We start from the raw sequence: 12500 nt of genomic DNA, 5'->3' as shown, positions 1-12500 counted from the left end.
CTGATCCCTTCATCAAACTCAGGATCAATTCGCACCTTTTGTAGTGCAAATGACATTATGCATTTGGTTTGTATCCAGCACTTAGATGTTTTGTGGAGAGAAAGTGACGCAAAAAAAAACAAAAATACAATTACTAAATCAGGAAACTGTCAATTAGACTCCCACATTCTGTTGCACAACACTGTACGTACCTTCTGACACACACACACACACACACACACACACACACACACACACACACACACACACACACACACACACACACGTAAACATAAGCACGGTTACAGGGCATGTGTTTGCTCATATGTGATCTCTCACCACCTTGTTCCGCTTCTGACTGTATTTGCATAATCTGCATAATGATGGCGGCTTTAATTGCCCACGCCCAGGTAAAGGATCATGTGGTTAAGTGGGAGATCATAATTATGTAAATAATTGGCCTGACCACAGCAAGCTGCTGCTCTCTGCCACCCATCTGGAGCGAGAGAGAGAGAGAGAGAGAGAGAGAGAGAGAGAGAGAGAGAGAGAGAGAGAGAGAGAGAGAGAGAGAGAGAGAGAGAGAAGAGGAGGAGAGAAAGTGATAAGAAAGAAAAGGGGAAAGAGATGGACAACACTGGAGGAGAGAGAGAGAGAGAGAGAAAGAGAGAGAGAGCGAGCGGGAGGAGGAATTAGGACTGTTTGGAAGGAAGGTGAAGTGATGCCTAAATCCCTAAAGGGTGACGATGATGAGGAGGGGAAGGAAAATTGGGAAAAAGAGGAAACGTAAAGAGCAAATATAAGAAAGCAATATGTGATTGTTTTGTTTTCAGGGTGCCCCAGCCACACACACCCCCAACCCCCACCCCACCCCCGGGCCCCGCGCTAAAAATACCAAACAAAAATGAAAAAAATCTGCCTGTCATAAATAATAATTATGAAGAGGTTAAAAAATACTTACAAACTTTTAAGTATTTATTCAAACATCTGCATTTCAAAGAGCAAGAAAAGTGTTTTATGCATGATTCGATGGGTTCATACCTCAATTAGGAAAATATGAGATACTACAATTTGTAACAGAAGTCTGTGTAAATAAAAGAAAATAGACCGAGCAAAGTCCACCTGCTGATGAAGGTCACGTGAAATGATCAAAAGCCCCAGGACAGATACCAAATGGATGCTGAGGTTAGATTCTTTTTTCAGATGCTGCTTCCAAGGTGAAGAATGAACTCTGAATGTTTTACGCCGACATGGCCATCGACTTAAATGGGTCAGAAAAATTGAAATTTAAACACCTACAATGTCATAATGACTGGTCAAAAGCTCCAGAATAACTGCTAAAGGGATCTTGAGGTGGATCTCCATTACTGTAGCTGGACTGTGTGGACATTAATCTGAAAACACTCGCGCTCTCTGACCCTTAAACATATTTCTTAAAATAAAATGATTCCCTTTAATACATCAGATCATGCAAAATGTACAGCCGTACAACAACGCACGCATGCACATACACGTGCGCACACACACACACACACACACACACACACACACACACACACACACACACACACACACGCCTGCTACTGTATCTGCTGCACAGATGGTAAAGGCAGCAGCCCCTTCACACAGACAAAGGGAAGGTAATTCTCTCTGCAGGACGTGAACAGAGCTGGAGCTGGAAAAGAGCAGCACACATCAACACTCCCCTCCCTGTTTCCTTGTCTCAGCCCCAGGCCAGCAAACATCACAGGAGTAAACTGACAATGTGTGTGTGTGTGTGCACAAACCTCTGTGTGTGTGTGTGTGTGTGTGTGTGTGTGTGTGTGTGTGTGTGTGTGTGTGTGTGTGTGTGTGTGTGTGTGTGTGTGTGTGTGTGTGTGTGTGTGTGTGCTGCTAAAATAGGCTTGAGGAGGAGAGACAGGAAAAATAAGAGAAGTGGGGAGAGGGAGAAAATGAGGGAGAGACAAAATGAAAAAGAGAGGGAGAGTGCAGAGAGGGAGGAGGTAATAAACAGGATTAGTGCTTATCTTTACAGCACTGTATGTGTGTGTGTGTGTGTGTGTGTGTGGGGGGGGGGGTTGTGAGTGTCTGTGTGTTTGTGTGAGTTTGTGTGTGTTTTGCCTGAGGACAGAGTGACTGACTCCAGCATTACCTTTGCCAATGTGTCTCCATCCCCAGGTATCTCTTCTCTCTGGACTCCCTCTGCTTTGTGCTGGTACACACTGTACTCTGTGTGTGTGTGTGTTGGAGGGGGGGGGGGGGCATACATACTGTATGTGTGTGCGCGCGTGGGTATGCATGTGCCTCTACCAAAACCATAGTTATCCTCTGCGGACTTTGAGGCTGCGAGTTTGTTTGTGTGCAGAGGTGAAGGTAGAAATGTATACACGCTGTATGTGTGATGGGAGTGAATCTGTTCTGCAGTGTGGGGGGTTCGTGCACACTGTTTTGCATGATGATTGTGAACATACCACTGTACGTGTGTGTGTGTGTGTGTGTGTGTGTGTGTGTGTGTGTGTGTGTGTGTGTGTGTGTGTGTGTGTGTGTGTGTGTGTGTGCAGCTGCCTGAGGATAAAGAGTGCACTCATCTCCTTGTTGCTTCTGCAGTTTGTCTTCCCTGTCTTCACTGAATTGCCAATAAATCTCACTCCGGAGTGAGTGTATGCACATCTAAGTTTACGTGTGAGAGAGTATGAGAGAATGCTGTGAAGGTGGATTTAGTTGCTATTATAATGCTTGTCCAGCCACAAAGTGCCATTGTATGTGACAGTGTTTCTGTTTGTAATCTCCTACCTGACCAGAGCTAACAGGCTGCTACAGCGTCTCTCTTTTGCTGGATGGGGAAGGAGGAATACATTTAAATAATCAGGGGTTTGGGTTCATGGCTGATATTATGCCTCGCTGCTTTTGTAAATGAGCATCTGTGTGTGTGTGTGTATGTGTGCGCACGCGCGTTAATGTGTGTGTGTGTGTGTGTGTGTGTGTGTATGTGTGTGTGTGTGTGTGTGTGTGTGTGTGTGTGTGTGTGTGTGTGTGTGTGTTTATGTGCGAGCGAGTGCATCTGTTTTCAAAGACATCTGTGGATGTCTTGGTGGATTGTTCTTGAAGCAGTATCCCCAGCACTATTTCCTCCCTCACCAGAGATGAATAGACAGAGAAAGAGAGCAAGAGACAAACGGCACACGTGCTTGTGTGTTTGTGTGTGGCTGTGTCTGCATACAAATGTGTGTATGCTTGCGTGTGTGATGGATAGAGGGCTTTATGAGAGAGGAATAGGCTAATGACCAGGTCTCCAGAGGCAGTAAGATTCCTGGAGCTATTACTGCTGGAGTTCATAATGGCCTCTGTGCTTGGCCTGCTTTACACGCTGCTTAATGGGGGATCCTATAGTCACACGGCCAAGTATAACCCACCTGGAGAATACACACCGTTGTGGGCTTTGACCCCAACACTGCACGCAAACACTCGCAAAAACACACACCAGGAGGTTTAGCTTCTCTTTCATGCACCTGCAGTTCACACACAAGCATTTGTACATTTTAGAGTTTATCCTTCTATCGCGCCCTCTCCCTCCCTCTCACGCCCACTCACACACACACACACACACTGACACACACAACGCTATACAACCTCTATAGGTCACAAAGGATGGAGGTGAGACACCCACCTCAGAGTAAACTGAGAGTGTCTGCCTGCACTGCACAGCCAAACCATAAATCATGTCAGGCTACACTAGTCTCTGCAGACACACACAGACATACACACACACACACACACACACACACACACACACACACACACACACACACACACACACACGATCACTCCCCCTCTTTTTTCTCGTGTAGGTTTGAGTACAAGAGAGAGGGATTTGGGGATTATAGGGGAGCCTCACTTTTTTCTTTTCTTTTCCATTGCTTCCTTCAGTACTTGTTGTTTCCATAGAGAGAAAAGTAGGGAAGTAGGGGGCTGCTAATCTGTGTGCATATGTGTTTGCATATGTGTTTGCATGTGTGTGCGTGCGTGCGTGCGTGTGTGTGTGTGTGTGTGTGTGTACACAAATGTGCATCTATTTTGTGCCTATGCAGGCGAGTGTGTGTGTGTGAGCATCTTTCATCACTGAATGGATCTCAGGGAAAGACTTGAAGGAGACAGTCTATTCATTGAGGAAAACATCAAGGCTGTTTGGTGGTACTGTGTGTCTGGCAACTTAGAAATGCACGACAGGAAGGAGAGGGTAGAAATGAAAAGTGAGAGGGAGGAGAAGGACGGACAAGGTAGAAATCTGCACTCTGAAGCGCAAATTGATGCAAAACAGCTGTTAAATAGCTGCAAAGTGGAGCAGCTGCATGGGAGACAAGGAGAGAGGGATGTGGAGATGAAGGGATGAACGATCAAGAAAGACACAGACAGAAAGGCCCATGGGAGATGTTGAAATATTAGACTAAATGAAGCAGGCTGAGAGAGCTTATAGCACATGATGACAGATAAATGTTGTTAAACATGTTAATGGCTTGATACTTCATATTGTATGTTTGTAAATTTAGTTAATATCTGGAGGAAATCATTAAAAATTCAGTGAAGTCAATGTAGCATGAATATTCGCTCCTCACATAAAACAGTGTTTTGTGTATTAAGCAACATTTTTACACTGGTGGTCTTATTAGAAAGTATTCTGAGAGATGTAATGCTATTCAATTAAAAAAAAAGAAAAGAAAAGGACAGTTAAATAATATGATAACAACTTGTCAAGCTCAATTAAATTATTTAAGTAAATTACAGGTTTTGCTTTTAAATTCGCACAAATCAATATGTTTATATTAACAATCAGATCAAACGGTGACTGAGTATGTATCAGTCACATTAAGGGAGTTGCTTGTATTGAGAAACACAGAGACTTATCACCAATATCTGCAGTTCCGTCAGCTCTGTGGAGCATTTAGGTGTGATCCAGGTCGTTCTTTGGGTTTTCTTGCCCGCAACTCTCCTCTTATCAACCTGCTGCAGTATTGTTTGGCTTCATTTGACAGTTAGTGCACAGATACAAACAGGAAACCTATGAAAAACTGCAGAAGTTGCACTTATGTGGCTTAACCAAAAGGATATACTCTGGGCAACCGAGCAGGCAGCTGGTTAAAGTGAAAAAGCTCGCATGAATCCACCGTATGCTGCATACAACATGCCCTGCAAACAGGTGAACCCAGAGAGCACAGAGGAACATTTAACAGAGCAAGAGAAAGGCATTTTTATCAGTACTTTGTGAAGAAAAAAAACAAGCCATGAGAAGCAGGTCGCCAAAAACACAAATCTAAATATATGCCAATGTTACTCAATTGAGTAATGTTCATCATAATGTTTTATGGCTTGCTGCATTGCCCCCAAGTGACTTTTTGGAGTCCTGTATAGCCAAGTATACCCAAAAATTCTGTCACATCCAGTTTACCTGTAGATAAAGAATCACCTGCTCAAATAACCACGGAAATATAAATGACAATATGTACAATACTTAGCAGCGGTGGAAGAAGTATTCAGATCCACTATTCTACACTCTACTACAAGTATTACCAGCAAAATGTAGTTAAAATATCAAAGTAAAAGTATAAGGTCCCACTGACTAATATATTATTATATATGACATCATTAGATTATTAATAGTGACGCATCAGTGTGTAAGCAGCATTTTAATGTTTTAGCAGCTGCTGGTGGAGCAAATATAAACTGCTTTATAGCCAGTTTTATAAACAGGGACAACAGATAAATCTGAGAGGCTGTCAGATGATTAATGGGAGAGGAAAGAAGAAAAAACGGAGTTCTGATCCATAAATCTGTTTTCAGTTTTTGGACTTTTTCTCTTATCCTTGATTTTTGCTCGGGTATTAGATTATTTGAACATTCATTGAAACAAAACCATGTGAGAAGTTTAGAGGGAAAATAATCTCTGTTTGGTGCAGCTGTTAACAACTCATCGACATCTGAAATCTGACCCCGACTACACACTGCTTTTTGTAAGATGACAGAAGACAAAAAGGTTGAAAAACACTGGTTTAATCTTTAACAATGTGTTGGATTTTAAAAGTTTGTAAAATCATCCTCTGTGTCAAATCTTCATTTGAAAAGAAATAAAGCTGTCAGATCAATGTAGAGGAGTAAAAGTAGGAACTAGCATCAGATGGAAATACTCAAGTGAAGTACGAGTATCTCAAAATTGTACTTAAGCACAGTACTTCAGTAAATGTACTTGAGCAGTTACTTTCTACCACTGGTGATTACACTTGTTGGATGTGGACTGCCAGCAATATTGAAGTACTGGGTATTTTTACACTGTGGTATTGTTTTTGGTAATGAAGATTTACAAGTTATATTGTTAATAACAGTAGTAGATCATGTTTATTAGCAGCAGCAGGAGCTCAGTATTATATTAGTTAAATTAGCCTGTTGGAGCTCCTCTGTTCTGTGTGAGTACAGTGTAACAGCAGGAGGAGCTGACTTGAACAGATCTGACTGTCTCCAGTGGACAGTAAACATGTCCAGGCCGTGAGGTATCAGCAGTCTGGGGCCACATCCTCCATCCCTTCATCCCTCCATCTCTCCGGGGAGCATCAGTGGAGCAGGTGCTCGCCCTCCTCCTTCTCCTTCTCCCCCTCCCCCCTCCCCCACCTCCCATTCCCCTCCCCTCTCATACCCCGCCTCTCTCCCTCTTCCTCTCTCTCTCTCTCTCTCTCTCCCTCTCTGAGGACAGTTAATGAGTTGTCCTTCTCCTTCCCATAATCTCCACATCGGTGCGTGTTGTGCTGCCATCGCAGAGATCAAGCAGTATATCGCTTTGCGCAGAGCCGTCATTTATCTACGTGCAGAATGCGCAAAAACCGAGGATGTTGTTTCCTTTGGTGAGGCGGTAAGTTGTGTGCTTTTTGTTGTTATAGTAGCCCGAGAATGTCTTTGATTGCTTTGTTGTTTCCCGGAGTGAATGAAGCCATTTCATTTGTGCCTCTTTTCTGCTTTTAAAGTTGACAGTGGGTTGAGTTATTGCTATGATTTCGCCTGTGGCGCTGAGTTGTGGATTTATTCAATGACTTTATGGCTTCTTACAAAAAAATAAAAAATAAAATAACCTCTCAATCTCTCGTTCCTGTTAGAGCTTTTACTTTGTAGTAGTCATAAGTGCTTCCGTCTACTTTATGGTCTATTTTTTTTTTTTTGCGTTATGGCTATAATTGTTTATCTTTGATGTGTGTGGGCAGTTCTCTCCTCAGTTTGTGCTTCTTTTTTCATCTTTTTTGTCAACATCTAACGGATTGTTGGAAGTGAAACCGGAGCTATTTTTTTTTTTAGATGAACTGCGGTAGGCTATAATACTCGGCTATAAGTGGGAAGTGTGACGTTGAATCAGTCGGTAATAATATGTGATCAGACAAACGGGTTCAGCTTGACGGACAGTGTAAAAAAACAAAAAAACAACAGGAGTAAACTGCTTCTGGTTTCCAGTTTTAAAATAAAAGTGTTAGCGTGTGTCACAGTGGAACAAATATACGGGGTAGTATTTAATTTGAAGGCTTAAGAAGTCTCTCGCTTTCCTCAGAATAACATTTGTAGCCTATATTAGCTTTTATATTCCCATGCAGGGGTCGCTGCATGCTCTTACTTTGAAGCCGGAATGATCCACTTCCTGTTTAACGCATTCAATCGCGTGTCTTGGCGCAGCTGCATGAGGTGAGGCTCGTGAGCTGTTTGAGGTTCCTTGTTGTGTCTTTCTTGTCAAACTTGTCAGTGAACAAATACCTCACCTGTTTGTTCCTGGTCAACTTAATAGAGAGGAAGACAGACCTGAAAAACACCGCCAGTCTCCTCCGTGATAGTTTCTCTCAGCACCCATGGGAGATAGAGGAGTCGCTCTTTAATCCGGGACCTTTAACAGTGACTGTATTGTTTGGCTGAGATAGATGCCGTCGGGCGCATTAGCAGCAGTCAAGCGGATCCCGTCGCTTTTGTGTGTGTACACAGCCCGCAGGTGGAGCTCGACACGCACACACACACACACACACGCACACGCGCGCGCGCGCGCACACACACACACACACACACGCTCCATGCACCATGTACCATGTGCTGCTCCTGACCTGCCGTAGACCAGCTGCTCAGCAGGGGTTATTGAGTAAACCTCCAATCTCTTTAATTACCTCCTTCTCGTATAGATACTGTAAACCCAGACTCCACTGCTCATGGCTTCAGATTCACCTCAGTGCTTTTACATCTTTAAATGATTAAAAAAAAAAAATAATTAACGAAGTTGTTAGCCAATTAACAATATTCATATTCATTCTGTGTGTCTTTGGTAGGCTTCTCATTCTTATTACTGTGATATGTTTTATCTCTTGTAGTTTTGCTGTCATAAGAGCTGCAACTTAATAGAGTTAATTAATTGACAAGAGTATTTTTATAATCACTTAAACAAAAACATTTTCTCCTTCCAGCCTCTTAAATAGGCTTTCACAATTCCACTATTTTTTTTTGTATTTTATTACTTCCTACAAGTTGGAAGTTGTTTTTGGTTTTGTTTGTTTGCAGAAAAACTACCAGTCTTACTTTCATGAAACTTGATGGAAGGTTTAGTCTGAGCCAAGTAAGAACCCATTAAATTTGGGAGCGGATCCAAATCAGAGGGCAGATCCACTTATCATTATAACATTCGGGCCTACTAAATGCTATATATGGTAAAATCCAGTAGATTTTTAGCAGTGACAAAACAAAGGTCATTCTAAAAATATGCCGACTTCATATCACAAGCCACATTCACTGGCACCAGTAATCCTCTGGGAAACACATGCACTTAAGATTTAATACAGCAAGTAATCTATATGGAGCACTGTGGGACAGGGAGGAGAGAAGCGAAACCGGTACAACAGCTGAGATGCAAAGCTTCAGCATATTTTGACATCATTTTAGTTTTGAAAATATATCCGGGCATACCTAGAGGTTGCAGTTGCAGATTTGCATATCATAGAAGAGTGGACTGTTGGCCTTGATGGAGGTCTGCGCTCTCCGAATTTAAAACATTTGGACCTGGACCTGTGTTTGGACTGACTGTCTCCTTGAGTACCGGGAAACTTCCACATCTATTTTTTCAAATGAATCATCAAGAAATAAATGTTTTCAAATCATGGAAACAGCATCTACCTGACCTTATCTGTAGTATTGTTTTGTAGCTTAATAACGAGCAGTCAAAAGCAGGTACAAGCTGACACATGATAAGTCAAGTGGCAATGCCGCACGGCTTTTACCAAAATCTATATAGTGATGATATATTAGGAAATAATCCATCAAATCTATAAAATAACCCATTAAACTTCATTTTCTGAGAGACCTGGCCAACAGAATCAGCTCCCCTCTGATTTGCTGACCCAAGCTGCACTTTAAATGTAACTCTTTCAACACTATCATTGTTTACCACAGCGATAGTTGTTCTGCAGGTTTTCTTACACGCAGTTCAATTATACGCTGCACTTCCAAACACCTGCCTGACAGGAAAGTTTATGCGTGTCTATTAGTCTGCGTGTCCTCATACACCTTTGTGCAATGAGAGTGTGTCTATGTGTGTCGACGTCCCCCCCCCCCCCCTCCCTCCCTCCCCCCACTTCATGTTTACTCAGATGGTTGAGGTCTATAGCCACCACAGCGGTGTCGGCACCTGGTGAGCGCAGCCGGCCTCAGGCCAGAGGAGGAGTAACTGTGGCTGTCAACTGTCTGACACAACCCTCTGTATATACCTCTACCACCAATTCTGAACACGCACGCACACGCACACACACACACACACACACACACACACACACACGCACACACACACACACACACGCACGCCACATAAAAACCTGCGGACAGGAGTCCGACGCAGCCGGGCGCCAAAACAAACTCAGACGGGGTAAGATTGGTTTGCCTCAGAACGTTTTATCTTTTTGCATCATCTCCGTATCAGAGAGGTGAGACCGAGCCACACGGCGAAGAAGAGATCGATGACAGAGGGGAAAAAAACAGAACGTAGCCGACGCGATGGGAGAGGCTGTCGAGTGAGAGGTAGGAGAGTGAAAAAGAGATAGGAGGAAATGACAAGGCAAAGAAATGATAACGCGGACAGATAGCGAAAATTGTGAGGCGTCCGAGTACAGCTGCTATTTATATCTTCTTTCTCTATCTGAAAGACAGTGACAAGATGCTTGTAGACAAGTACACTGATTAAAGAAATGGAGAAGGGGCCGGTGAAAGAGGAACAGCGCCCTGCAGCCAGGAGGGGGTGGAGAGAAAGGCCTAAAGTTCAGAGAAGAAGAGTTTTTCCAACGTAGCCCTGCCTCCTTTTCTGACAGATGACATTTCAGCTCTAAGCTGTGGCTGTGATAATTTATAGACCTTTCACTAACATCTTGACTCTGTTATGATTGCACAGTAAACATGGCTCTGCTCTGGCTGACTCACTGTAAAACATAAAACAGAGTAATGACTGTTACACTTCCCATACTTCCTCCATTATTTCTTATTGTGCTACAACTCTCTGCTCCAGTGTCTTTTTTGGACGCGCTTTGTGTTTTATTTTTGTTGTCGTTGTTTTTTGCTGGAGGTGTTGGTTATTACAGTATCTGCTTTTTCTGCTCCATTTATCCCAGGACCATAAATGCGTGCTGGCTGTTTGGTCCCCAGGGGTCACATGCATACGTTTTGTGACGCACAATGCCCGAATCCTGAGTCAGCTAATTGTGTCTTTTCTTTTGCATGTATTTGCACAGACAGCCCGCATATGTGTGTTTCATTTGATGTCATTGTTCTGTCGGGTTTTTTTTTTTTCTGGCGTTTCTGTTAATTTGTGTGCCGTCAGTGTGATCGCGAGTGTGTGAGATGCCAGAGTGGGAGTGTGTGTTCGTTGTTTATGGATTGTAAGAACGTGTTAAGTGTTTCTGTGCGAGCTGCAGAGTGACTGGAGCTAGTAAAGCCATTTAGCAGCCCCTGGAGTAACCCAGGAGACTGCTGTGTTGACGCCACTCTGACTGCTATTACAGACAAGTTTAAGAGGCTGTAAAACATTTGGCTACTTTTCCCTCTCCCTCTCCCCTTCCTTGTGTGTGTGTGTGTGTGTGTGTGTGTGTGTGTGTGCACTTGTCAGAGGAATTTGGAAAAGTCTGCCAGCTATTGTAACAACAACAGTAGCTGTTGTTGCGATTAGTATCGGCTGTAGAAGCCCAAATAATAATGTCTTAAAACTTAAATGGAGCATATTTTCTGCGAGTGCGTGATTGTGCGAGATCGACGCTTTGTGCGCCGACTCATTAATGGTCTAACGTTAGGTAACCGTTCATAAACACAAATGAGGATAGTCAATTTATTGTCTAAGTGTTAACACAGGCGGCACTAAAACACACACACGCACGCACACACACACACACACACACACACACACACACACACACACACACACACACACACACTCAGACATGCCAGTGTGATGAGGGTTAATGAGTAGGTAGTGTGTTACAACCTCTTCTTCCATCCTAATGACCCATCCCTGCTTACACACACACACACACACACACACACACACACACACACACACACACACACACACACACACACACACACACACACACACACACACACACACACACAGACACCTTGTGCTTTTTTTAATGAGCTGACGGGGCAGAGCAGGTCCTCCCCTGCTGTCCTGACAGTCCCCCCTGAGTCGTGTGTGTTGTCTGTTTTTGTGTGTGAGTGAGCGAAAGTAAAAGAGGAGAGAGCGAGAGTCGCACAAAAAAAGGTGTTAAAGACGCAGGCCTCAACATGTCCGATATCACCTCCATCACGCCGAGCAGAATGCGATTGTGTATGTAGGTGTGTTGATGAATGGCGTCGCGCACGGATGTAATTTCCATTTTGGCAAAGCTCAGGGTAGGTTGTGTCTCTGGCTTAGTTCCAGCCGTGTCGGTGGCTTCAGGAGCCGGAGTGTCAGTCGGTCGATGGATCAGTGGTCAGCACTTTGGTCCAGGGTGAGATATTGGAAAAATTGGATGGATTGCAAAGAGATTTTGGGCAGACATTAATGGTCCCCTGACTTTTCATGGAGTGCCACCAGCAGGTCAGATTGCACACTTGTCCAACGCTCCGGTTCAAGACAGGACAGGTTAAAAATTTGGACCAAAAAACAAACAGCCACCACCAAATTTAAAGATTAATGCTAACATGTACACAGCTGTGTAACATGTCAGGGCATTTTCAACACATGCATGGATGCTGACGTGCTATCAAACGGGAGCATAAGCATTTATGCTCGCAGTAAATATGGTTAGCATTATGCTTTCTGCATTCAGCTCAAAACTGAGCCCAGAATATTTAGTCGCTGTTTACAAGCAGCAACCTATTGTGATGTCACCCATTGGTTGAGTGAGAACCTGAGGACGCTATGCCCGTCCAACTTTGTAGGAAACCTGACTGCACCCCAAGCCTGTCAATCAAACCATCATAGAGAGCCCTTAATATCTACT

At 43.6% G+C, this 12500-nt stretch overlaps 1 protein-coding gene across 2 annotated transcripts in view; it reads left to right on the top strand.

The window, feature by feature from the left end:
* LOC138205822 (genetic suppressor element 1-like) overlaps positions 1 to 12500 on the top strand; it is a 38725-nt gene that overhangs the window by 8108 nt on the left and 18117 nt on the right. The window contains exon 1 of one of the 2 annotated variants that reach the window (XM_069162112.1): positions 6710 to 6871. The exons of the other annotated variant lie outside the window; for it this stretch is intronic. The gene's annotated coding sequence lies outside the window, so the exon portion shown is untranslated. Of the gene's footprint in view, positions 1 to 6709; positions 6872 to 12500 lie in introns of those variants that run through there. 2 annotated transcript variants of the gene reach the window in all.

Source organism: Embiotoca jacksoni, unplaced genomic scaffold (genome assembly GCF_022577435.1).
Source record: "Embiotoca jacksoni isolate LCO1_2020_lvr unplaced genomic scaffold, fEmbJac1.0.p SCAF_3, whole genome shotgun sequence".
NCBI lineage: Eukaryota > Metazoa > Chordata > Actinopteri > Embiotocidae > Embiotoca > Embiotoca jacksoni.
Note: the sequence above shows the minus strand (reverse complement) of the source record. Positions and strands in the feature narration are given on the sequence as shown.